Here is a 25,834-nt window from a genome sequence, read left to right on the forward strand (position 1 = left end):
CCTGTGGAACGGCTCGCCATGCCATTTCCACCTGACGCCTCAGTTGGACCAGCGTTCGTGCTGGACGTGCAGACCGCGTGAGATGACGCTTCATCCAGTCCCAAACATGCTCAATGGGGGACAGATCAGGAGATCTTGCTGGCCAGGGTAGTTGACTTACACCTTCTAGAGCACGTTGGGTGGCACGGGATACATGCGGACGTGCATTGTCCTGTTGGAACAGCAAGTTCCCTTGCCGGTCTAGGAATGGTAGAACGATGGGTTCGATGACGGTTTGGATGTACCGTGCACTATTCAGTGTCCCCTCGACGATCACCAGTGGTGTACGGCCAGTGTAGGAGATCGCTCCCCACACCATGATGCTGGGTGTTGGCCCTGTGTGCCTCGGTTGTATGCAGTCCTGATTGTGGCGCTCACCTGCACGGCGCCAAACACGCATACGACCATCATTGGCACCAAGGCAGAAGCGACTCTCATCGCTGAAGACGACACGTCTCCATTCGTCCCTCCATTCACGCCTCTCGCGGCACCACTGGAGGCGGGCTGCACGATGTTGGGGCGTGAGCGGAAGACGGCCTAACGGTGTGCGGGACCGTAGCCCAGCTTCATGGAGACGGTTGCGAATGGTCCTCGCCGATACCCCAGGAGCAACAGTGTCCCTAATTTGCTGGGAAGTGGCGGTGCGGTCCCCTACGGCACTGCGTAGGATCCTACGGTCTTGGCGTGCATCCGTGCGTCGCTGCGGTCCGGTCCCAGGTCGACGGGCACGTGCACCTTCCGCCGACCACTGGCGACAACATCGATGTACTGTGGAGACCTCACGCCCAACGTGTTGAGCAATTCGGCGGTACGTCCACCCGGCCTCCCGCATGCCCACTATACGCCCTCGCTCAAAGTCCGTCAACTGCACATACGGTACACGTCCACGCTGTCGCGGCATGCTACCAGTGTTAAAGACTGCGATGGAGCTCCGTATGCCACGGCAAACTGGCTGACAATGACGGCGGCGGTGCACAAATGCTGCGCAGCTAGCGCCATTTGACGGCCAACACCGCGGTTCCTGGTGTGTCCGCTGTGCCGTGCGTGTGATCATTGCTTGTACAGCCCTCTCGCAGTGTCCGGGGCAAGTATGGTGGGTCTGACACACCGGTGTCAATGTGTTCTTTTTTCCATTTCCAGGAGTGTACATACATAAGACTGCACAGTATCCAAACGTTACGTTTTACTCAACTAATGCCTGTGTACATTACCACTCATAATGGAGAAGTGAACTACGACGGTTTTACTTTAAATTACTGGTCGGACATAAAATTAACCGCCTCACATATGTTCTGAAATCGGTTTGCTTGTTCACATATGTGAAAAATACGGGTACTTCAGAAAGCTTAATTCGATTTTATAAGTCTATTTTTTATACATCAATCATGGTGGAAACTTGGGGTATATTTCAACTTACAATCAGGATACAAAGAACCATTCGATTTTACAAATATGTCTCTTTTACATACATGCACATGTCACCTAGGGGTACATTTTACAGTTAGGTTTCGGATCAAAATTTTCATGTATCTGTCACAAATGTTCAGCGTTCCCTCCAATGGATGTACGAAAAACAACATAGTGAAATTTACCCAACACTTTTTCGAATATGTCTGGAATTACTGCATTCAGTCTTTTTGCTATGCAGTGTCGCAGATCACCCGAAGTTTTTGGAAGGGAATGCACGTATACGGAGTGTTTCACAGTCCCATCCACCGAAGAAAAAAAATTGGGCGACCTATGAGGCCAATGATGGAGTCGTAACTAAAACCCTACGTCCTTTACGACTGTTCCATCGCTGAGGCAGCACATCGTTAAGAAACGTTCTGAAATGCAGATTGCGAGATGTTACTCATGTAATGGATCTCCATCATTTCTGTGTAGTTCACAACCCCAAACCAACAAATCCCAAAGAACACTCTGATGGCCCCCATGACGTCAAATATCAAACGTAACATTAAACAAACAATTTCATAAGCAGTGAACTTTTTAGTACTAGTCTTTATAGCACGCAACGAAATGATGTAATTCACGATTCCGAATCCCAGACGCAAATCGTATCGTTCTGACTTGTCACTCTTTATGGCAGACTGAAAAACACGGTCTTTTTAGCATCCATACTTTTTCACTTAATTTGATCTTAGATAGTTGCAATTCGAGTGTTACCTACTCGAGAATTATAGTGCACAAAAGGCAGCACTGAAAAAGCACTAGGAAAGCGCGCGAGCGGTCTACAGACTAGTTGGAGTCAGAGAATAATTAGTTACGAAGAAAATCTCATACATTGTTTCAGTTACTTTTTACAATTCATTCAAAGTGTGGATTACTACATGTTGCTATTTAAAAAAATGACCAGAGAGAGAGTGAGAGAGATCGGGATTTTACTTTCTTGTACAGAATAATTATAAAGGTCACGAAACATTAAAAAAATAAAGGAACAGATAAATAAAGTATGACATAACAAATGATGCAGTACGTCAAAGAAAAACTCTCAAAAGCTGTTCTTTTTTAACTTGGTGCCAGCAAGTTAATTTTGAGAATCAAAGCACCATCCGTTTACAACAGCATAATGAAGTGACTTAGAAAAATGGTTCGAAAGTGTAAAATCGAGCAAGATGTTCGAAATCCTGAGAAAAATAGGCTTAAGCTATAGGAAAAGGCGGATAAAATACCATATATACAAGAACCAAGAGGGAATAGTACGACTGGAAGGCCAGAACGAAGTGCATGGATTAAAGTAGTATGTTAAAGGCAGCGAAGTAGTCTTTCGCCCCTACTGTCCAATCTATATGTCGAAGAAGAAATGACAGAAATAAAAGAAAGGCTCAAGAGTGGGAGTAAAATTTATGGTGAAAGGATATCGATGTTAAGATTCGCTGATGATATAGCTATTCTTAGTGAAAGTGAAGAAGAATTACAGCACGCGTTAAATCGAACGAACTGTTGAACGAGTAAAGAATATGGACTGGCTATATATCTAAGAAAGACAAAAGTTATGAGAAGCAGCGGAAATGACAATAGCTAGAAATTTAACATCATGACTAGTGATCACAAAGTAGATGAAGTTACGGAATTGTGATACCTCGGCAGCAAAATAACCCATGACTGACGCAGCAAGCAGTACAAAAAAGCAGACTAGCACTGGCAAAAAGGGCATCCTTGTCCAAGGAAGTCTAGTAGTATCTGATACAGACCTTACTTTGAGGAAGAAATTTCTGAAAATGTATGTATGGAGCACGACATTGTATGATACTGAAACATGGACTAAGACTGGCAAAGGAGAGAACTGATGCATTTGAGATACAGTGCTACAGAAGAATGTTGAAAATTAGGTGGACTGATAAGGTAAGGAATGAGGAAGTTCTCCAGAGAATCGGCGAGGAATGGAATACATGGGTAATATTGACAAGAACAAGAGTGTGATAGAACATCTGTTAAGAAATGAGGGAATAACTTCAATGGTACTAGAAGAAGCAGTAGAGGGTAAAAACAATAGAGGAAGACAGAGATTGGAATACATGCAGCTAATGACTGATGACGTAGGTTACAAGGGTTAATATAGAGGAAGAGGTTGGTACAGGAGAGAAATTCACGGCGGACAGCATCACACTAGTCAGAAGACTGATGACCCACCCACCCTTCCACCAAAAGCAAAAAAGTGTAAATAAAAAATAATGAATAATGAAGTTACATAAGAAATTCGAGCAGGATGGTTATCAGTGCGATATAAAAAGTTCGAGGTGATCGGGCATACCTGAACGAATAGTGAGCTGTGTGAGGGACGTGACGTTGAGAAATCCCGCAAAATATATCGAGCTAATGCAGAACTGAACGTCCCTCAGCCACCAGCATGGGAAATCCTTCGTAAGCGATTAGGAGTGAAGCCATACAGTTTGCAACTTTTGGAAGGCGTAAGCCATTATGACAAACTGCACCATCTACAGTTCGGCTTCGAAATGCACAACCTCTTGAAAACGACGAAATTGACTTGCAGATGAATCTTCAGTGAGGAAACCACTTTTCATCTTTTGGGGAAGTCAGCCCATGCAACATAAGCATATATGGGACGGAGAATCCATGCGTAACTGTGGAAAACGACCATCTTTATCTTCAGCAGTTCTTCTGAATCCAAAAACTCTGGTGTAGAAGAAAACACACTTCTGACGTTAAATGTAATGGGGCGTCTAGGATGGCTTGGAGTGGGTGACGATTCTCTACCGGAGGTGGATGTGGGTAAAGCAGGAAAACTCATCTCATGGATATGTTTATTGTAATTTATTTACATCTTTCAGTCTTCGATGCTGCTTGTGTCGATACCTAGCGAGTGCGGCAAATACCAACGCGGAGTTCCCTGATGTAAAGACCTCCCAGCCCGGCCTTGCTAGCGGTAATGCAGGCCGTGTATTGCTGTTGCTGCTTGATGTGTCAAGGGAACCCTCGTGGTACTGGCTCTTAGCTGAACAACGTAGGGTCAGAGGCTGTCATCGCAAATACGGCAGACTGCGTCTCGCGATGGTGGTATAGGGAGAAGCAGTCCTCCGTCGATTCTCGGCCTTGTTACAAATTTCAACTCGCTGCTTCAGTCTAAATACATAAAATGGTCTCTGTATGAGGCCAGTAAAGTTTATGAAATTGTGTCACTTCATTTGTATAAGTACCTGCCGCTGAGTATCAGGCTGGATCCCCCATTTACATTCGATGCTGAGGTACTACTCCAGAACACTGAGAGCCTCTGCAATTCTGTTCGTGTGTAAGGGGGATTTAAAGTAGGCTGGGGCAGCAGTGAGAATTTGAATCGAAGAGGGATGCGTGCCAGGATAATCTTTACAGTTTTGTGAACCGCAACCGCTGTTTCAAGGTGGCGTAGTGGCTATTGCACCTGTCTAACAAGCATGAGACGCAGGTTCGATTCCAGGCCTTGGTACAAATTTTCACATGCTGCTTCGGTCTATATACATAAAATGATATCTGAATGGGACAAGTAAAGTCTCTGAAATTGTTTCATTTCATTTGTATCGTAAAAGAACTTCTTTGTCTTTTACATACTATGTCATGTTACCTTGTTCTTGGCCATTTAATGGACCGATTTTTTGAAATTTTTCATGAACTTTGTAATGGCTCTGTATTTTATGCTGCATAGATAAAATTTTTCAACATAAAAAATTGCAGAAACCTCTATGACTAAATTAACAGTGAAGCTGTTTCACCTTGCCTGCACTTCAGACCATCTCTCCGTCAGCTCTATTTTCCCTTATTTCTTCCTATGTAGGTCGCCGTCAACAAAGTATTTGCGCATTCGGATAAAAAAGCTGGTGATTCGAATTTCGTGAGAGGATTGCCCCCGTAATGAAAAACGCCTTTGTTTTAATGTTGTATATCCCAAATCCTGTATCATTTCAGTGACACTCTCTCCCCTATTTCGCGGTAACACAAGACGTGCTACCCTACTTTGAACTTTCTCGATGTACTCCTCAATCCTATTTGATAAGCTTAAGGGAAAAATTGACAGGAATGGGGGAAATAAATACAGTAGAAGAAGAATGGGTAGCTCTGAGGGACGAAGTAGTGAAGGCAGCAGAGGATCAAGTAGGTAAAAAGACGAGGGCTAGTAGAAATCCTTGGGTAACACAAGAAATATTGAATTTAATTGATGAAATGAGAAAATATAGCTGGCAAAAAGGAATACAAACGTCTCAAAAATGAGATCGACAGGAAGTGCAAAATGGCTAAGCAGAGATGGTTAGAGGACAAATGTAAGGATGTAGAGGCTTATCTCACTAGGGGTAAGATAGATACAGCCTACAGGAAGATTAAAGAGACCTTTGGAGAAAAGAGAACCACTTGTATGAATATCAAGAGTTCAGATGGAAACCCAGTTCTAAGCAAAGAAGGGAAAGCAGAAAGGTGGAAAGAGTATATAGAGGGTCTATACAAGGGCAATGTACTTGAGGACAATACTGTGGAAATGGAAGAGGATGTAGATGAACATGAAATGGGAGATACGATACTGCGTGAAGAGGTTGACAGAGCACTGAAAGACCTGAGTCGGAACAAGGCCCCGGGAGTAGACAACATTCCATTAGAACTACTGACGGCCTTGGGAGAGCCAGTCCTGACAAAACTCTACCATCTGGTGAACAAGATGTATGAGACAGGCGAAATACCCTCAGACATCAAGAACAATATAATAATTCTACTCCCAAAGAAAGTAGGTGTTGACAGATGTGAAAATTACCGAACAATCAGTTTAATAAGTCACAGCTGCAAAATACTAACTCGAATTCTTTACAGACGAATGGAAAAACTGGTAGAAGCCGACCTCGGGGAATATCAGTTTGAATTCCGTAGGAATATTGGAACACGTGAGGCAATACTAACCTTACGACTTATCTTAGAAGAAAGATTAAGGAAAGACAAACCTACGTTTCTAGCATTTGTAGACTTAGAGAAAGCTTTTGACAATGTCGACTGGAATACTCTCTTTCAAATTTTAAAGGTGGCAGGGGTAAAATACAGGGAGCGAAAGGCTATTTACAATTTGTACAGAAACCAGTGGCAGTTACAAGAGTCGAGGGGCATGAACCGGAAGCACTGGTTGGGAAGGAAGTGAGACAAGGTTGTAGCCTCTCCCCGATGTTGTTCAATCTGTATATTGAGGAAGCAGTGAAGGAAACAAAAGCAAATTTCGGAGTAGTTATTAAAATCCATGGAGAAGAAATAAAAACTTTGAGGTTCGCCGATGACATTGTAATTCTGTCAGAGACAGCAAAGGACTTGGAAGAGCAGTTGAACGGAATGGATAGTGTCTTGAAGGGAGGATATAAGATGAACATCAAGAAAAGCAAAACGAGGATAATGGAATGTAGTCGAATTAAGTCGGGTGATGTTGAGGGTATTGGATTAGGAAATAAGACACTTAAAGTAGTAAAGGAGTTTTGCTATTTGGGGAGCAAAATAACTGATGATGGTCGAAGTAGAGAGGATTAAAATGTCATCGAGTATAGTTTTAAGTGTCAGAAAGTCATTTCTGAAAGCATTTGTATGGAGTGTAGCCATGTACGGAATTGAAACATGGACGATAAATAATTTGGACAATAAGAGAATAGAAGCTTTCGGAATGTGGTGCTACAGAAGAATGTTGAGGATTAGATGGGTAGATCACATAATTAATGAGTAGGTATTGGATAGAATTGGGGAGAAGAGGAGTTTGTGGCACAACTTGACAAGAAGGAGGGACTGGTTGGTAGGATATGTTCTGAGGCATCAAGGGATCGCAAATTTAGCATTGGAGGGTAAAAATCGTAGAGGGAGATCAAGAGATGAATACACATAACAGATTCAGAAGGATGTAGGTTGCAGTAAGTACTGGGATATGAAGAACCTTGCACAGGACAGAGTAGTATGGAGAGCTGCATCAAGCCAGTCTCTGGACTGAAGACCACAACAACAACAACAAGGATTCCAGCATTCTAAAAGAGGACGGACAAGGGTAGTTTAGGCAGTCTCCTTAGCGGATCTGTTACTTTTCCTAACTGTCCTCCGAAAAAATGAAGTCTTTGGTTAGTCTTCCCCACAACACTTTCTATGTGTTCCTTCCACTTTACGTGGTTCATAATTGTAATTCCTAGGTATTTAGTTGAATTTGCAGCCTTTAGTTTTGACTGATTTATCGTGTAACCGAAGTTTAACGGATTCCTTTTAGCACTCACGTGGAATACCTCACACTTTTCGATATTTACGGTCAATTGCCAATTTTCGCACCATACAGATATCTTTTCTAAATGGTTTTGCAGTTTGTTTTGATCTTCTGATGGCTTTACTAGTGGATAAACGGCAGCGCCTTCGGCAAACAACCTATGACGGCTACTCAGATTGTCTCCCAAATCGTTTATATGGATTTATTTATTTATTTTTCGAGTCCCGGATATAAAATAATTACAAAAATTAATAAGTATTGATTCACATAACAAATTTGCAAAATTAAATATGTACAGTAATATTTATCACTCAGATTCAATAATATGTACAAACAATCAGCAGATAAACAAGCAGCAAGGTGATTATATTTTTTGACTGGCCCAGTACTCGGCGGTTATCACAGCAGTTTCTCTGGCTGCAGCAAGATCACAGATAGTGCATGCAGCCGGTAGGTTCCTGCAGACTAGCAGATGTTGTTCGTCCTGTATGTCACCATACTGACAAGTTTCCTCCTCATTGCTGAAGCCCCACTTCGTGAGGTTGGCTTTGCACCTTGACACCCCAACTCGCAGGCGGTTCACAGTCCTCCAGGTCACGTATGACAGGTGTGAACCTTCGGCTATTTCCTCCTTGACCGTTATGTGATTGTCTTCGCCAAAGCTCCTCTCTGCGAGTTCTGGGAGATGAACGAATTGCCATAGTTTTCTGTATGAAGCTTTTTCTTGACCTCAGTCTTGGCTGTTGAGGGTCATGTCCGAACAAAGGATGTCTATGGTGGATTTCTTGTTTTTTCTTCTCCACTTCTATTTCAGCTTGCCTTCGAATGCGTGGCGGTGCAATACCCATAATTTGGTACAACTTATTGACAGGAGTAGGTAGTAAGCAGCCTGTAACAATGCGTCCGTTCTCGTTCAGGGCTGTATCTACATGTTTAGCATGTGCAAAGTTTTGCCAGACGAGTGCTGCGTATTCTGCGACGGAGAAACATAGTGCCAAGGCAAATGTTCTAAACACTTTTGGCTGGGCACCCCACGTGGTTCCTCTAAGTTTGCGGATGATGTTTTTCCGCGCTTTTACTATGAGGCTCGTTTCTTCACAGTGGGCGTTGAATGTGAGGGAACGGTCCATCTTCACCCCAAGGTATTTAGGAGTTTCGCAGTGGAGTAGTTGTTCTCCTCTCCAAGTGATGTTCAGTTTCCCTTTGGCTTCCCTATTTCTAAGATGGAATGCACAGACTTGGGTCTTTCCAGGGTTCGGTTTCAGTTGGTTTTCATCGGAATACTTGGCCAAATTTTTAGGAGCTGTTGTCAGTTTCAACTCTACTTCCTCAAAGGTCTCACCTTGGGCAGCGAGTACTGTATCATCAGCGTATATGAATGCCTTAGTTGAAGAGTTAATTGGCTGGTCATTTGTGTAGATATTATATAAGAGCGGAGACAGCACACTTCCCTGAGGGAGACCATTTTTCTGCATTCTCCATCGACTCTTCTTGTCTTGGAGAGAGACGAAGTGTCTCCTGTTTTCCAGCATACACGGAAGGATCTGAGTTAGTCGGTAATCCTTTGTAGCTAAGTATACTTTTCTAAGCAGCTTTTTGTGGTTAACAGTATCATAAGCCGCCGTAAGTCGATGAAAGCCACACCTGTTATTTCGCCTCTCACATCCCCATCCTCAATATGCTGAGTCAAAGATCTGTCCACAGCAAGACCTTCCCGGTCGGAAGCCAGATTGCTCTTTTATGAGTATTTTATCAATACACTCTGATATTCAATTTAGGATCAGCCTTTCCAATACCTTATACAAATGACAAAGGAGTGAAACCGGACGGAAACTTTTTGGGTCTGTTGGTTCTTCCCAGGCCTTAAAAATGCTATTACCTTGGCTTTACGCCAGATCTTGGGGATTTGCAATTTTGGAATACGTCCGTATTTCGTCTAGGCCAGCAGCTTTATTACTCTTTATAGTTGTGAAAACTGTTTCCAATTCTCTTAAGGTAGAAGGGGTGTTGATATACTCCTTTTCATCTGCCTGATTTAGATTTTTCTGATCTTCCTTTAGTCTTTCCATTGAGAAGTAATTGATGAGCAATTTGGTCAGGAGTTACCTTTGAGAGTTCAGGGGGAGTAATGGTTGGATCATTGTTGAGGATCTTTAATAATTTCCACGCTTTTCGGCTATTCTGTTTCATATCTAGGTTTGATACCAAATCACACCATTTTCTGCTTCTGGAAACTGATATGGAATTTTATTGTTTCATCAGAGAGTGGCTCTATTTCAAAAAGTTGTTCATATCTCTCCAGCAGAGATTTGGAGCCTTCATCGAGTCCTGGAATATAGTTCGTTCTGCATCCTCTCAGGATATATTTACGTGAGATGGCTTAGACTGTTTTGACAAAATTATCATACCTCTCTGGTGATGCGTCCAGATTTAGGACTTCCATACCAAGTTCTTGTATGAAATTCTCCCACTTTGCTTTCTTGAAGTTAAATTGTCTTTTGAGCTGGACGCGCTATGGTTTCACAGCTGCTTCAACAGAACAAACAATAGGTCGATGTTGTGTGCGTGGGATTACGTCTGAGACGTACTTCTTTACTTGTTGGGCAAGATGTTCACTGGCGAGGATGTTATCTGGGTTATAACCTCTATGCCATCTGTCACTATTGAAGGATGGTGGTAGCTTCGGGTCATGGATTAACATCAGTCCCATTCGTTCACACCAATCTTCCGGATCTTCTCCATTTTTGTCAGTTTCCTTTGAGCCCCATGATATACAGTGGCAGTTAATGTCGCCGATTACTAATTTTGTTGGCTGAGATTGGAAGTTAGGTGGTTCCTTGAAGCAGAAATTATATAGGGATGTCACTGTACATGACTGGATTTCCACCATCAGGATCTCTATGTCGTTATCTGACGTGGAACCTACTGAGATGATGTTTATATTAGGTTTAGCAAACACTGCACTACCATATGTCATACTTGGTCTTTCAATGATAAGTTTCATTCCATTTACTTTTGGTATTCGGGCTTCTGGGCCTCTATGGGTCTCTTGAATCGACAGAAACTCAGAGGCTGTTTGATCGCAGATTTTAGATAATAAAACTTTTTTATAAGATGCAATACCTTCTACATTAATCGATATTATTCTAAGGGCTGGCTTTGAGAAAAGCCTTTGTTCTTTTTGGTCCTGGTGGTGTAAGGATTCGCCGCTAGGATTCTTCCTAACGCCCAGGGTACGCGCGATCGTGCTAAAACTCATCCTGTCTTTGTCAATAATGACCCTTGCATGACCTTCGTGGAGGCTCTATCCTTGTACCCCGTTTATATAGATAAGAAACAGCAAAGGGCCTATAAAACTACCTTTGGGAACGACAGAAAACCCTTCTGTTTTACTCGAAGACTTTCCGTCATTTACTACGAACTGTGACCTCTCTGACAGGAAATCACAAATCCAGTCACATCATTGAGACGATATTCCATAAGCACGCAATTTCACTACAAGCCGCTTGTGTGGTACAGTGTCAAAAGCCTTCCGAAAATCCAGAAATACGGAATCAATATGAACTCCCTTGTCAGTGGCACTCAACACTTCATGTGAATAAAGAGCTAGTTGTGTTTCAAGGGAATTATGTTTTCTAAACTCATGTTGACTGTGTCAATAGACCATTTTCTTCGAGGTAGTTCATGATGTTCGAACACAATATATGTTCCAAAAGCCTGCTGCATATCGACGTTAATGGTATAGGCCTGCAATTTCCTACTACCTTTCTCGAATATTGGTGTGACCTGTGCAGCTCTCCAGTCTACTTCGTAGAGCGAACGGTTGTATATGATTGATAAGTATGGAGGTATTGCATCAGCATACTCTGAAAGGAGCCTACTTGACATACAGACTGGACCAGAAGACTAGCTTTTATTAAGTGATTTAAGAGGCTTCACTACTCCGAGGATATCTATTTCTACGTTACTCATGTTAGCAGTTGTTCTTGATTCGGATTCTGGAGTATTTACATCGTATTCTTTTGTGAAGGCATTTTGAAAAGCTGTGTTTAGTAGCTCTGCTCTGGCAGCACTGTCTTCGATAGTATCTCTATTGCTATCGCAGAGAAAAGCCATTGATTGTGTCTTGCCGCTAACGTACTTCACATCAGAATCTATTTGGATTTTCTGCCAGGTTTGGAGACAAAGTTTTGCTGTGGGAACTATTATAAGCATCTCGCATTGAAGTGCGCAGTAAATTTCGAGCTTCTGTAAAAGAGCGCCAATCATGGAGATTTTGTGTCTGTTTAAATTTGGCATGTTTTTTTCGTTGTTTCTGCAATAGTGTTCTGACCCGTTTTGTTTACCAAGGAGGATCAGCTCCGTCGTTTGTTAATGTATTTGGCACAAATCTCTCGATTGCTGCCGCTACTATATCTTTGAGTTCATGGCACATCTGGTCTACACTTATATTAATTTGGAGGGAGTAGAGATTGTCTCTCAGGAAGGCGTCAAATGAATTTTTATCTGCTTTCTTGAAGATGTATATTCTTCGTTTATTTTTGGATGATTCTGGGGTTACAATGTTCGGTCTGGCTACAACAACACTGTGTTAACTAATCCCTTTATCCGTTTTGATGCTCATTATTAACTCAGGATTATATGTTGCTAAGAGGTAAAGTGTGTTTTCACAACTCTTTAGTATTCGCGTGGGCTCATGAACTAACTGCTCGAAATAATTTTCAGACAATGCATTTAGTACAATTTGGGATGATGTTTAATGTGTACCTCCGGAATTAAACACGTATTTTCGCCAACGTATCGAGGGTAAATTAAACTCATCACCAACTATAATTGTGTGAGTCGGATACATGTTTGAAATCAAATTCAAGTTTTCTTTGAACCTTTCAGCGGTTTTATCAACTCAACTGGGAAGTCGGTAAAAGGATACAATTATTATTTTATTCCGGTTGCCAACAGTGACCTTTGCTCATACTAACTCACAGGAACTATCTACTTCAACTTCTATAACTAACAAAACTGTATCGTTGTAGATCCCACTGATGATGCCTTAGAACAGGAGAAGGCGAAACGCGTATTGGATAAATAAAGTAACTAGCAGCAGGAAAAGGCAGTTTTATATACAAAACAAGTATTTATATCCTTGCTGCGGAGGATGGCCACACAAACAAACTTATTTATGATTTCGTGAGGATCCATTTAAAAACACTGTCGCTTTATAGTAGGGATAAATTGTGTCCAGTTTCCTAAGCTCACTGGTGTTGTAGAAAATGCGTGGCATGTGGAATTCGTTGAGGCCTTGGAAGAACTACAAGCATAATTTTCTAAACGTTTAGATGACACTACCTACCTCAAATTTGTTTTGCAGCAGTTTTCGAAACCATTTTCCGTTTCAGTTGAAAGCTTTGAAAGACAAAAATGCTCTTGCGTTAAAAATGTCAGAAACCTAGAGGCGTCGAAGAGGATGCCCAAACCTAAGGCGCTAAGGCAATCGCCAGACTGATTTGTTGCTGACATTTCTGAATGTAATTTTGTAACGTTCAACAAAGGGGAGCGGGTGGCACCGAGTATGTTGCCGAACTGATGGGTCTTAGAGGGATCCTTCTCCGTTTTATTCAGACACATGTTAAAATTGCACTCCCTTGTGATCGCGCCACAGCAGGGTAGAGAACAGGAGGGCTGAAATAACGTAAGTACTCTTTGCTGATTCGGATTAGGTTCAAATTTCGTTGAATGGTTTTGAAAGGTCCCTACCGGTTCCAACCTGTTCACGAGAGCAAAACCTGTGGTAGCGCTGCATCTCAAAGAGATGCAGCCCCACAATGCCCTTAGAGAAGGGTTCATACACTATTTGATCAGAAGTATCCGGACACCTGGCTGAAAACAACTTACCAATTTGTGGCGCCCTCCATCGATAATGCTGGAATTCAATATGATGTTGGTCCACCCTTAGCCTTGATGACAGTTTCCACTTTCGCAGGCATACGTTCAACCAGATGCTGGAAGGTTGCTTGGGGATTGGCAGCCCAATCTTCAAGGAGTGCTGCGCTTAGGAGAAGTACAGATGTCGGTCGGTGAGGCCTGGCACGAAGGCGGCATTAGAAAACATCCCAGAGGTGTGCTACAGGTCATAACTTCGTGCTGGCCGGTCCATTAGAGAGATATTATTGCCTTGTAACCACTCCGCCACAGGCCGTGTATTATGAACAGGTGCTCGATCGTGCTGAAAGATGCAATCGCCATCCCCGAATTGCTCTTCAGCAATGACAAGCAGGAAGGTGCTTAACACATAAATTTAGGCCTGTGCTGTGATTATGCCATGAAAAACACGACCACACCATAACACCACCGCCTCCGAATTTTACCGTTGGCACTACACACTGTGGCAGATAACGTTCACCGGGCATTCGCCGTATCCACACCCTGCCATCGTATCGCCACATTGTGTTCCGTGATTCGTGACTCTACACAACGTTTTTCCACTGTTCAATCGACCAATGTTTACGCTCCTTACACCAAGCAAGGCATCGTTTGGCATTTACCGGCGTGATGTGTGGCGCGACCATGAAATCCAAGTTTTCTCACCTCCCGCCTAACTGTCATATTACTTGCAGTGGATGCCGATGCAGTTAGGAATTTATGTGTGGTAGTCTCGATGGATGTCTGCCTACTACACATTACAACCCTCTTCAACTGTCGGGGGTCTCTTTCAGTCAACAGACAAGGTACGCTTTTGTGCTGTACGAGTCCCTTCACGTTTCCAATTCGTTATCACTTCGGAAACAGTGGACCTAGGGATGTTTAGGAGTGTGAAAATATCGCGTACAGACGTATGACACAAGTGACACCCAATCACCTGACCACGCTCGAAGTCCATGAGTTCAGCGGAGCGCCCCATTCTGCTCTCTCACAATGTCTAATGACTACTGAAGTCGCTGATATGGAGTACCTGGCGCCTGGCGGTAGGTGGCAGCACAATGCACCTAATATTTAAAACGTATTTTTTTTGGGGGGGGGGGGGGGAGGGGGTCCGGATACTTATGATCACATAGTATACGTTAGAGGGTGTCAGAAATGTCAAACGTTAACAAGAACTTCTTCTTGTTGCTCATCGTTCAGCTAACTGTCGTCCTCAACCGCGAAATTATGGGAATCAGTGTCAAATGTGTGAGAATCAACATCTCAGGGAAAGGGAAACTTTCATGTTCGCCTTTGATGCCACCCCCTGAGGCGTTTTAGTGCCTGAAACGTTCCCCTCGGCCGCCCAGAAGAAAAACGCCTGATTTCAAAGCTGGGTGTCACAGGGACGTCAAAAGAAGGGATGAAATATGGATAATGGGGGCTGTGAAACCTTCCCGTGGTGTGATACGTCCACGATGGCGTTGGGCAGAATGGTGGAGAAATATGGTGCCAATGGGATATGATTAACCGAACTTACAGTTCATACGAACTTCTGAGCTGTGACCTTTCCCTCCGCCGACAGCTTGCTGTTTCAAGCGTCACCGAGGCGGAGGACGACGCCTCAGAGCACGACATTTTGTACCAATACAGAGGAAGTTTATAGGCATCTTTGAGGCGAAATACAAACTTGTACGTAGCAATGGTGGGTCCTTCAATTTTTATGCGCTGTGTAGTTACTCATTCTGTGATTGATGCATTCTAGCCTTCGTGATATTATAAATTTTGTCAACACTCATGATGTGATCGCTCTTATTTTAGGGAACATTTCGCAACCAGAGGACAGGGTTTTATGCCAACACACGACTCAAAATTCCATCCGTATACGTTGGCCGACCGGGAAGTGTTGCACCATGAACATCTTGACTGAATGTTAACAAACTGACATTTTTAGGTTTCCATGTCTGTGGGATAACTTGATTAATATTCTATCGTTATGCAAGAACAGTTTCATTGCGGAGAAAGTTCCATTCCGCGTAAGGTGAATGGCATGCATATGTAATGCCTATCTGGTGTATCTAACGATAGTTCAGGTTGGTATCGCAACGCAGCTTGGCCAGGTCGCTTGCCCGTGAAGCTTGTCACCATCTTGTGGACCTTCGGAGAGACCGAATGGCTGGCACGAGGGTCATAGGAGCATCATACTGTCAATCTTACACAGAGCAGGCTGTTTTGGAACGACTGCACAACAAGGAGTGCAGGGATGGATTCGGAACAACAGTGTTGTGGGGGGAGCAGGCGCAGGTCTTTCCGGAATGACTACTACACGAGAAGATCGTAGGATTATTCCAATGGCTCTTGTAACCTCCCCACAGTAAAATAATATTCACATTTAGTGTAACCTCCCAACAGTAAAAGTTCCGAAAACTCCCAACAGATAAATTATATAATAAGCTCCCAACAGTAAAAAATATAACTATATCATTGGCATTTAGCGTAACCTCCCAATAAATAAATTGCGTAACCTATCAATAATAAAATGTGATTAATCTCTCAATAAAAAATTGTGGCTCACTTATAACCTTTCAATAATTGACTGTGAAATTAAACTGGTAAATTTTGGACGTCAACAGTGCTGCGTCATGGCCCTGAAAGATCATTCTGAATAAATTGAAAGTTCTTACCTCAATAAGGTCGCCAGATAACGCATTTATAGCTGCTCCTATAAGAAATTTTTTGGCACAGCCGAGTGCAATGCTGGGCGATACATTTGTCATGTATAAAAAGAAACAACTGATTTTTCTTTTCAATAATCGGGAAGACCAAGGACTGGAGAAAGTAGTAAATTCTTTAAATTGAAATGAATGATGGTCAAAAGTTACTTTTTATGAGAAAGATTATTATTAAGAGATTTTTTTAAAACATTTACATGACCGGCCCAGGCAACTCGACACACACGACTGCTCGCTAGCAAGTACTTACTCCTACGTTCCTACTGCTAACAACACTGCTCTCTGGCCTGAGATTCTCTTATAGCTTACATATCGCAGGCAGCGCATGAGCAATCCATCGAAATTACATCTGCTCGAGTGCGCTAGCAACAATTTCTTTAATCATGGACCTCTTACATAACCCTCCACTGGGGGAGTGATGGTGAGTCAATTGCACTTGCCATGAGCAACAAATTTTTCTATAATCTATTTAGTTACTAAGTCTACAGTCACAGAGTATATACATTATTGATAAGTGCAGAACATATTAAGAAATGAAACAGAGTGCACACGCACTGAGTTGAGAACATATTAAGAAGTGACAAAATGTATACGCAAAGAGTACAAACTATATTAACAAATGACATAAAGTGCACACACACTTTATAAGTCTTTAACATTTTTACATGAACTGATCACATTAAGAAATGAAATAAAGCGCACAAAATGAAATAATGTGCACACGCACTGTATAAGTCTTTAGCATATTCAGGAGAACTGATCATATTAACAAATGAAATGAAGTGCGCACGCACTGTATAAGTCTTTAGCATTTTTTACAAGAACTGAAAGGAATGGGAAGGATAGCATCATGGTTGTAGCACAGTAGGTTGCACGTAGCTGCACTGAAAGTCCATATCTTTCTACAGAAGCACAAAACCAAGCGAGACAATCTGAAGTTCTCTTCCCTGAAGTATTTATCAGTGTAGCCAAGACAGTGAAAAGTTGTATTAATATTGTATGTTATGTTTTTGGTAGTAGACCAGGTAGGACCATAATGACAACTCCTTCAGTCAGAGTGGTGGACATTTTGATGTCAACACCACATTCTTGTAGAATCCATACTCTTACATCAACGTAGAATTACTGCAAAAACCAAATATAGTGCTCCATGTTCATGAGGATGGACAGGACATACGGATATTGCAGTAATTGCTGGTAAGTAGGTCAGAAGGTGAAGGACATTAAGTCTTATGCTAGTCATCATTCAGAATTACACTAGTGTATCAACCGATCTGAATAATTATTGGCACTCATTGGCTAGTTACTAAACATTTCTGTACTATGTATGGAGTACTACAAAACTTTATTCAGAAGTCATCTAATTACAGTAATTATTGGCATAGCAATTATGCATAAGTCATCTCATTATAGTAATCATTGACACTGCATTTATGCAAGTCATATCATTACAGTAATCATTGGCATAGCATTTCTGCATAAGTCATCTCGTTACAGTAATTATTGGCATAGCATTTATACACAAGTCATCTCATTATAATAATCATTGGCATACCATTTACGCAGTATTACAAAACATCGTTCATAACTCATCTCATTACAGTAATTATTGGCATCATGTCACCTCATTACAGTAATCATTGGCATCATAAGACATCTCATTACAGTAATCAGTGGCATTCATTGACCAGTTACTAAACATGTAGCAAGTATTGAGTATTACAAAACACTATTCATAACTCATCTGACTGCAGTAATTATTGGCACTCATTGGCCAGTTACAAAGTATTCATATAGTTTTACAAAACATTATTCAGTATTATTCACAAGTCATCATTCAAAACAGGAGTTATTGAGTGTAGCATCAAGCTACTGGTGTTTATATATGATATCATGTAAGTGACATAAGACATATTTAAAATGTAAGACATTGTAACTATTACTCAAGGTCGGTAGTCCAATAATACATAGACATAATGGAATCAATACACCGAAAAATCTGCATTATACTTAGGACTAAAAATATATCTTAAACTGGTAGCATTATTTAGTTGTATACTGGTAATAGTTGGGACTGGTAATTTTTTTTTTGTGCTAGCAATGCATTGCGTTGGGATCGATAATTGCTGCAGCATGAAAATATTTGCTTTTGACTTATTACTGGAAATAAGGACTAATAACGTCATTCGCCATGAGTCAGGTGTAGCAAGGTTATGAAACAAGTACAGTATATGTGATCACATTCATAAATGATAGACACAACTGGGTAAAAAAAATTCAAGTATTAGAACAGGTTTAATATCTAACTGCTGATAGCATATTAATATCATGAAAAGCTTATCCTGGAAAAAATGCAAAATGGATTATTAACCTGAAAGAAAACAAGTATATTATGCTGAAAAGTAGTAAACTTCAAATTAACAGGTAATGAAATGTGTACTTAATATGTGTGTAGTCTAGCTGTCTTTCCCAAAACATTCAGTCATTATACAATGCGACATAAGACATGCTGTCAAAAGGAACTGCAACAAATACTTAAATAACTACATAGCATTTCTTAACTAACAGTAAATATATAAATTTCATCATTATCAACATCTGCAAAGAATAACTTCATTATTCACATTACCATAACTATATCATTATCATCATCTGCAAAGAAAAACTTCATTATTCATATTACCATATTCTTCATATAACTATTCATCATCATTTATTATCATATGCAAAATAGACACTTCATTATTCATGATTTGTATTACCATTTACTTCATACAACTATTCATAGTACAGAGTTTCTTATTTCTAGCATATTTCATCACTTAAATTAACATGTGTAGTTCTGTCTGACAGCTTCCATCAATCGCCTCGTATTCTGAAAGAAAAATAATTAGTTAAGACTGCTATTATACGATGTGTATAGTATATTCTTGTTAATGCTTGTTAATTCTGATCCATTTACCCTTCATGACAAGGTATTGCATTTTCTTTCGTTCATTCCGATGGTGAAATTTCCATTTCATAATAAACTACTGTAATTGGTTTAATTCATTTCTTTTACACGTTATTGATTTCTGAAAATGATGAATATAGATTAATATCTTGCATTTAAATCATGTACCCATTAAATAAAAACTTGTTTCTAGTGATGTAACTGAGAATACAGCATAGCATGACAGAAAAAGTATTATGTCAAAAACATGGATAGTTTTAAAGTGCAAAAAATGTACACACAGTATCATGATACAGTAGCAAAAAATGTAGAATAGTCGAGATATTGAGATATCATAAGGAAAAATGTCAAAGTCAACTGATGTTTGTTACATCTTAAAGATTTCATGGTGCATACAGAGAAAAATTCTTCTTTCGATAGGAAAACAATCATACATACATAAAATATGGAAAATGTGCACGGTCTGATATATAACGACAAGAAAAGCGACTGCTAACCTTACCTTGCCGGGCACTTGCCAAGAAAAAATACGATCATCATCAGTAAGTAGTCACATAAATATAATTGCATAAGTGGTCATATAAGTATCAGGAAATGACATTTCAGTGTGGTAAATCATAAAGTATGTTCATTCAATAAAGGCTTTAATATTGGAAATATGGTGATTGCCCTTACTTTTTCTGGTTCTCAAAGTTTCGACGTGTACTTCATTGGGGGGAGGAATGCTGCGAATTCTATATGGACCTGCGTATAGAAGCTCAAATTTACTGCATCTACTCTTTCCTCTGTTGGATAAATAATGTGTGCTACTAATATCTTCTGTCCAATGTGAAAGTCACGGCGTGTACAAACCTGTTTTTGCTGTCTTCTCCGGCGCTCTGCGGCACGTTTGATGTTGTTGAGTGCAATGTCAATTATTTCATTGTGGCGTAGTCGACGAGGTATAGGAGAAGATACTAATTCTTTAATTTTGTTACGTGGTTCAACAGTTTTCAATATAACAGTCGGAGATAGGATAGTAGATTCATTTGGTTAATTACATCCTGGAATGAGCGTATGTGTGTATCCCAATTAATATGTTTTTTATGGCAGTATATTCTACATACTTTATCAATTTCTTTCATCAGTCGTTCAGAAGGGCTCGAAGAAGCGTGATACCTGGATATATAGATCGGAGAAATGTTTCTAGCTCGTAACATACGTGTCCATATCGCAGATCGAAATTGTGGTCCATTGTCGGAAATTACTTTCAATACATGTCCTACATGAAATAAAAAATGTTTTACAAATGCATTCGAAATAGATTTAGCAGTAGCTTTGCGTAACGGAGTGAAGGTAACAAATTTCGAAGTAAGTTCAACAGCGACAAAGATGTAACAAAAACCTCTATTAGATCTGGGAATCGGTCCAAAAATATCTACAGCGGTCATGTGTCTCAATTTAACGGGTACAATGGGATGTATCGGAGGAATATGTGAAGTCGTATCTGACTTAGCTTTCTGGCAGATTTTACATGACGCTAAAACTCGTCGAATACGTTTCTCCATGTTGGCAAAGTAACAGTTCTGTCTCGGTATAAGAAAACATTTTCTGGCTCCGTAATGTGCGTAACTTAAATGAGTATACCAAATTAATTTGTTAACAAGTTCGTTAGGAATACATAATAACTAGTTGTTGCCGTCAGGGTGAGAGCGGCGAAACAGAATGTTCTTGCGTACAGTATAATGGTTTCTAATGGTAACGTTATTCCTATCTTGCCAAAGATGTTTAATTTCTTTCCAAACGTTGTCTTTGCTCTGCCCTTGTGCTATGTCTCGTAATGACGACGAAATGAAATTTTCAAATGCAACTTGTTGAATATACATGACGCTAAAATTTGCTTGGCAGAAGTTGGTTGCGATGTCTTGCTGATTGTTGCTGAGGGAACGGGATAATGCATCTGCTAAAATATTTTGTGTACCGGGAATGTGAACAATTCTAAAATTAAATTCCTGTAAATAAAGTTTCCATCTGCTTAATCTGTCATGTGTAAATTTAGCGGAAAGTAAAAACTGTATAGCTCTATGATCTGTGTAAACGTTAGTATGTCTTCCATAAAGAAAATGCCTGAATCTCGTAAAAGCCCATACAACACATAATGTTTCAAGTTCTGTAACAGAATAATTGCGTTCAGCAGGTGACAGAATGCGACTTGCAAAGGCGATGTTTTTAATTGCTGTAGTGCCATTTTCTCCAATTTCCTGAAAAATGTGTACGCCTAAAGCGGTGTTAGAACTGTCGGTGGCAATGGAAAAATTTCTGGTAGGATCTTGGTGTCATAAAAGTGGTGCGTTCAACAAAGCTTGTTTCAGATTGACAAATTCAGATTGTGCATGGCTATCCCAGGACCAAATAGAATTTTTACCCGTCAGTTGGCATAATCTAGGGGTGTCTAAAGCAGAGTAATGAATAAATTTACGGAAAAAGTTAGTTAAACCCAGAAAGCTGCGTAGTTGTTTCTTCGTCATTGGAACAGTAATGTCACGTAAAGCTTGAAGTTTTTCCGGGTCAGGCGTAATACCTTCTGCTGAAATTAATTAAATGTCCAAGAAATTTTATGGAAGTTTTGCCAAAGTGCGATTTGCTAAGATTAACTGTGAGTCCTTGTGCACGAAAAGTTTGCAACAGTTGTTCCAGAATCAAATTGTGTTCAGACCAATTAGCTTCTGCAATAAGGATGTCGTCTACATATGTAGTGATTCTGTCTTTCAGTTCTGTCGGAAGTTTAGTATTTAAACCGCGAATAAATGCAGCTGAAGAAATTGTTAAACCGAACGGTAATTTGCAACATTGATAACAGACACAAAAACAGAATGCTGTGTGCTTTCTGCAGTTCGGATGGAGCTGAATTTGCCAAAATCCCGATTTCAAATCTAATGTGGAATAAATAGCAGTAACATGACATCTCTGTACAAGTTCTTCTAGTGTCTGTGGGCGATCTGTTTCATTAATAATAATGTCATTGATGTGACGCGAATCAAGTACGAGGCAAAGTGATCCATCCTTTTTCTTAACAGTATGGAGCGGATTTATGTACGGACTAACTGCCGGTTCAATAATTCCTTGGTCAAGCATAGCTTGTTATTCTTTCTTAACTTGTTCTCTGTGAATACATGGAATGGGATAATGTTTGGCTTTAAATGTATCGTGCTGTTTAACTTGAAATTCATGCATGAAGCCGCACATAGTACCAGGGACGTTGTCAAAAACTGGAGCTTGCTGTAAAAGAATATTGCTTAGTTGAGTACGTTCGTCGTCTGTATTTGCACCGCTTTGTTTTACTTTATCAGAAATCATTTGCATAACGTCATAGTCGGCTTCGTCTGGTGTATTGTAGTTGTGTACGTACATATCTGTGAACAATGTGGAATGACAGTCTATGTTACGCGATGTCGAAATGACTTCTGTTCGATTAATTGTTTGTTCTTCTGCAGATAAAGAGTGCTGAAATTCTAAAGCCAGTTGTACCTTTTCATCCTTTAACATTAAATAGGAATTTTGAAAGTCAATAATTGCATCGTGTTGTACCAAAAAATTCGTTCCTAAAACAACGTCTGTTGTCAGTAAGGGAACAATCCAAAAATATGAGTGGAACGTATGACCTGCAATACAAAATGATAGGTGTGTCTGTAATTTTACATCTACTCCTTTCCTAGATACGGCTCCTTTTACTTTAGTTCTGCCTAATGGTAACGTAGGATAAGTGTTCTCTTTGTTACATTCATTGAATGTTTCTTCATTTATAACTGACATATGTGATCCAGAATCGATTACTGCTGAACATGTGGATGATCCAATCTTTACTTCAATGACAGGGTGGGAAATGGTTTTTTGAATAACTGGTTTTTCATGGAAAAGTGTGCCTCGCATGTTGTCAAACGTAATAAAATTTTCGTGAACAACATTCTGCGTGTCAAAAGTAGTGCTTACGTTGCTAAAAGATGCAACCTGTACTATATCTAGTCCAATTCTTTCCGACGTACTGTTATTTGCGGGAGGATGCTGTGGCATTTCAACTATTTGTACTGTTCTGTTATTTCTTCCTGACGTATTGGGTTCGGGATGATAGCGACTGTCTGGTTCATTCACGATAATCTGTTGACTCTACTGCTGGTAAGACCGATTGTTACGCTGAAAACTATGCTCATTACTTTTACGTCTGTCATGGTAATGATTGCTATACGGCGCGTTGCGATATGAGTTGAAATGATGTGTTTTCTGTACGTACTGATTTCCTTGTTGCGGTGCGTTACTATTTGGTGGAGCCGACGCTATACGTGTAGGCGGAGAAACATTAAAGCTTGGTTGACCTTGCACATTACATTGTTAGTTAGGTATGCTAACCGGCTGGTTTTGTTGTTGTTGTGGGGAAAAACCTCTATTGTTACCAAAACGTGTTTCCTGTTGCTGATAATTTTGACGATACTGATAATTAAAATTGTGTCTGTTATTTAAGTTCTGGTGGTTGTCATTCCTGGAGCGTCTGTCACCTTTGCTATTAAAATAGCGCGGCTGGTCGTAATTACTGTATGCTTGTTGGCCTTGGTTATGTTGTAAAAAATTTTTGTTTAGGAAAGAATAGTCTGATTGCTGAACTTCCAAAAGCTGTAACAGATCTCTAAATGCCGAAATATTTTCTTTCTGCTGTCCTGTTAAAAGTGATACTCTTAACGATCGTGGTAATTTAGAAATACATAACTGGATAAGTGCTGATTCACTGTATGGCTCACTTAAGTATTGGTTTTGTTGTAACATGTCTTCAAAAAATTACGTGACAGTGGGAAAATTTGAGTTCTCATAATTTGGTAAGCTAATTAATCGATCCTTGAGTCCGCGCTGTGTTGTTTTCGACCAATACGCTGACAGAAAAGCTTTCTGAAATTCTTCTACCGAGTAGCATTGTCTCGCGATCGGTCTCATACGACTTGCCGGTTCGTCTTCCAAAAAACTGCAAATAAATTCAAGTTTGTGTGTTACGGGCCAAGTTGGTGGAAAAGCAAAACTAAATTGTTGTATCCAATCCAAGGGGTGAATTTGTGTTCCGTCATTCTTAAATATCTTAAATTTTCTCACAGATAGAAAATGCTTATAATCAGAATTATCGTCTCTGTATGTCTGAACAGGTTCAGGATTGTAATATAATCTGTTTGTCTGTGAGTGTTCGGAATCTAAGTCACGTACTCTCTGTAAATTACATAAATTATATTGGCTGTGTGAGAGTGAGAAATGTTCGAAATGTGGCGTATGCTGTGCCGTGTTGGAGGCTAAAACATTTTTCATCTCTGTCACTTCTTGCTGTAAAGACGACACTTTTCTATGCAATATATTATTGGACGAACTCATCTCACTGATTGTCTGCTGTAAATTTTGGAATTCGGGTGTTTGATTGAACGAAATTGGTGACGTATCGTCTGATTTAGTGTCATTGTTATTTTCGATAACCTCAATACTATTGGCCAATTCATCAAATTTTTCAGTGAATGCTTTAACTTGATCATCATTTTTAGTGTCACAAGCATTAATTTGTTTTTGGATTTTACGTGCGGTTTTGTTTAATATCTTACCGTCTGCTTTAATAGCATCGGGATCCTGTATTAATTACAACTGTTCAAGTCTGCTGATCGTTGTCTGAAAGTCTACTGTGTGAGTGTCTGCTTTTGTTTTAAGAGTGGGGATTTCATCATGCAATTCAGTGTTCAACTGTTTGATAGTATTAATTTCGTCTGATACTGTCCCAATGTTGGTGTCTACGTATGTTTTTGCTTTCGTAAATAACGTACGCTTATCTTCCTGTCTCTGTGCCGTAATTGTTACTTTACTTTATTCTGTTCCTGTATAAATTTACGGTAAGGCGTTTCACTGTTTTGTAGATGGTGATTAAAACGTTCGTCAATTTGGCTGTTCTGTTGTTCGAATTTCTTGTCTACTTTCGCATCCAGTGTGCGTGAAAGTTCTGCTGACATTAATTTAAACTCGTCGCGTAACTGTGTTGCGTTTTCTGAACATTGTTTAGCAACTGCACTAATTTCATCTCTAAGTAATTTTGTTGTGGCTGCATGTGTATTACATATTTCTTGTGCAACGGACCTAATTTCTTCACTACTATTCCTACCACTAGTATTAATTTCCTCATGTAACTGTTTTTTAGTTTCGTTACGTTGCTCGGCAACGGCTGTAATCTGTTCAGTAAGCTGTTCAGTAGAGGTGTCAAGTTTTTCATTAATCTCTTTGAGATTTTCATTAAGTTGTTTGTAATTGTTGTCTTGTTTTTCATTCGACTGTTTGAGATTTTTATTAAGTTGTTTGTTCGATTCATTGAGTTGTTGTTTGAGATTTTCATTAAGTTGTTGTTTGAGATTTTCATTATTTTCATTAATTTGTTGTTTGAGATTTTCATTAAGTTGTAGCAATAATGCCATAACTCTATCCATGCCAAAATTAGCAGCTGTATTCTCTGTGCTGTGTGATGGTGTATCT

The sequence above is a fragment of the Schistocerca cancellata genome, chromosome 7 (assembly GCF_023864275.1).
Source record: "Schistocerca cancellata isolate TAMUIC-IGC-003103 chromosome 7, iqSchCanc2.1, whole genome shotgun sequence".
In the NCBI taxonomy this organism is placed as follows: domain Eukaryota; kingdom Metazoa; phylum Arthropoda; class Insecta; order Orthoptera; family Acrididae; genus Schistocerca; species Schistocerca cancellata.